Genomic DNA, 3,408 nt, shown 5'->3' with positions numbered 1-3,408 from the left:
CCAAGACCCCTGTAATCACAATGCTCCATGACCCCTGTCATCACAATACTCCATGAACATTTTCAGCCCAATGCTCCATGACCCTTGTCATCACAATGATCCATGCCCTTGTCATCCCAATGTTCCATGACCCCTGTATTCACAGTGCTCCGTGACGCTTGTCATCACAGTGCTCCATGACACCTGTCATCACAATGCTCCATGCCTTTGTCAGCAAAATGCTATATAACTTTGTCATTACAATGCTCTATGCGATTGTCATCACAATACTCGATTACCATTGTCATCACAATCCTCCATGAACCTTGGGATCACATTGCTTCATGCCCTTGTCATCACAATGCTACATGCTCCTTGAAATCAAAATGATCCATGACCTCTGTCATCACAATGCTCCAAACCCTTGTGATCACAATGTTCCATAACACTTGTCCTCACAACGCTCCAAGATGCCTGTCATCACAATATTCCATACACTTTTCATGACAATTCTCCATGACATTTGTCATCACAATTCTCAATACACTTTTCATCACAGTGCTCCCTGACACTTGTCGTCAATATACTCCATGAACCCTGTCATGACAAGGCTCCATGCCTTTTTCATCACAATGATCCATGCCCTTTTCATCACAATGCTCCAAGACCCCTGTAATCACAATGCTCCATGCCCTTGCCATCCAAAGCTCCATGACGCATGTCATCAGAATGTTCCATGGACTTCTCATCACAATGCTCCCTGCTCTTGTCATCACAAAGCACTAAGACCCCTGTAATCACAATGCTCCATGCCCCTTTTCATCTCAATGCTCTTATGAACCCTGTCAGCACAATGAACAATGCCCATCATCATAATGCTTCAGGCAATTGTCATCACAATCAAATCAAAATGCTCCATGACCTCTGTCATCACAATGCTCAAAATCCTGGTGATCACAATGTTGCATAACTCTTATCATCACAACACCCCATGACGCTCATCATCACAATGATCCATGGTCGTCTCATCACAAGGCTCCATGACTTTTGTCATCAAAATTCTCAATAAACTTGTCATCACAATGCTCGCTGACACTTGTCGTCAGAATGCTTCATGAACCCTGTCACAAAAAGGCTCCATGTCTTTTTCATCACAAAGCCACATGCCATTTTCATCCCAATGCTGCATGCCATTGTCATCAAAATACACCACAGGCTTGTTATCAGAATGCTCCATGACCCTTGTCATCACAATTCTCCATGCACTTGTCAGCACAATGCTCCCTGACCCTTATCATCACAATGCTCCAAGCCATTGTCATCACAATGCTCCATTACCATTGTCATCAGAATCCCCCATGACACTTGGCATCACAATGCTTAATGCCATTGTCATCACAATGCTCCATGTCTTTGTCAGCAAAATGCTAAATGACCTTGTCATTACAATCCTCTATGCGCTTGTCATCACAATACTCCATTTCCATTGTCATCACAATCCTCCATCAACCTTGGGATCACATTGCTTCATGCCCTTGTCATCACAATGCTCCATGCTCCTTGAAATCAAAATTATCCATGAGCTCTGTCATCACAATGCTCCAAACCCTTGTGATCACATTGTTCCATAACACTTGTCATCACAACGCTCCATGATGCCTGTCATCACAATACTCCATGCCCTTTTCATCACAATGCTCCATGACCTTTGTCATCACAATTCTCAATACACTTGTGATCACAATGCTCCCTGACACTTGTCATCAGAATGCTCCTTGAAACCCATCACGAAAAGGCTCCATGCTTTTTTCATCACAATGCCCCATGCCATTTTCATCACAATGTTCCATACCATTGTCATCAAAATACTCCACAAGCTTGTCATCAGAATGCTCCTGGACCCTTGTCATCACAATGCTCCATTACCTTTCTCATCAGAATCCTCCATGACACTTGGCATCACAGTGCTACATGCCATTGTCATCACAATGGGCCATTACATATGTCATCACAATGCTCCCTGACACTTATCTTCACAATACTGCATGACCTGGTCATCACAATGCTCCATGCCCTTGTTATCACAATAGGCCATTCCAACTGTCATCGCAACAAACCATGAAAGTTATTAGACCAATGTTCCATGCCCTTGTCATCACAATGCTCCATGCCCTTGTTATCACAATGCTCCATGACCCCTGTCATCACAATGCTCCGTTACTCCAGTCATCACAATGCTTCATGAACTTTGTCATCACAGTGGTCCATGCCCTCACCATCAACAGTCTCTGTGACCTTTTTAACCCCAATGCTCCATGAACTTTTCATCACAATGCTCTTTGACCCTTGTCATCACAATGCTCTATGCCTTTCTCAGCACAATCCTCCATGACCCTGGTCATCACAAGGCTCCATGCCCCTTTTCATCTCAATGCTCCCTGAACCCTGTCATCACAGTGCACGATGCCCATCATCATAATACTTCAGTCTATTGTCATCACAATGAAATTAATATTCTCCATGACCTCTGATATCATAATGCTACAAACCCTTGTGATCACAATGTTCCATAAAACTTATCATCACAGCAACCCATGACGCTCATCATCACAATTATCCATGGTCTTATCATCACAATGCTCCATGATCTTTGTCATCACGATGCTCAATACACTTTTCATCACAATGCTCCCTGACACTTGTCGTCAGTATGCTCCATGAACCCTGTCATGACAAGGCTCCATGCCTTTATCATCACAATGATCCATGCCTTTTCATCGCAATGCTCCAAGACCCCTGCAATCACAATGCTCCATGCACTTCTCATCCAAATGCTCTCTCACATGAGATATCACAATGTTCCATCACTAGTCATCACATTCCTCCCTCAACCCTGTTATCACAATGTTCCATGACCCCTGTTATCACAATGCTACATCCCCTTATCAGCAGAATGTTCCATGACCCCTGACATCACAATGTTCCATAACCACTGTCATCAAAATGCTCCATGACCCTTTTCATCCCAAAGCTCCATGACCCCTGGAATCACAGTGTTCTATAACCACTGTCATCAAAATGTTCCATTGCACTTTTCATCAAATTGCTGCATGACCCTGTCATCAAAATGCTCCCTGCCCTACTCATAACAATGCACCACACGCTGGTCATCAAAATGCTCCATGACCTTTGTCATCACAAAGCTCCATGACCCTTGGCATCACAATGCTCCATGTCATTGTCATCACAATGCTCCATGAAACCTCTCTTCACATTGCTCCATGTCCTTGTCATCACAAATCTCCATGACACTTGTCATCACAATGCTCGATGCCCTTCTCATCATAATGCTCCATGTCCTTGTCATTACAATCCTCCATGACCCATGTATCACAGTGTACCGTGCCCTTGTCATCACAATGCTCCATG

Source organism: Mesoplodon densirostris, unplaced genomic scaffold, assembly GCF_025265405.1.
Source record: "Mesoplodon densirostris isolate mMesDen1 unplaced genomic scaffold, mMesDen1 primary haplotype scaffold_37, whole genome shotgun sequence".
Lineage (NCBI taxonomy): Eukaryota > Metazoa > Chordata > Mammalia > Artiodactyla > Ziphiidae > Mesoplodon > Mesoplodon densirostris.
This window is presented reverse-complemented; position numbering follows the sequence as displayed.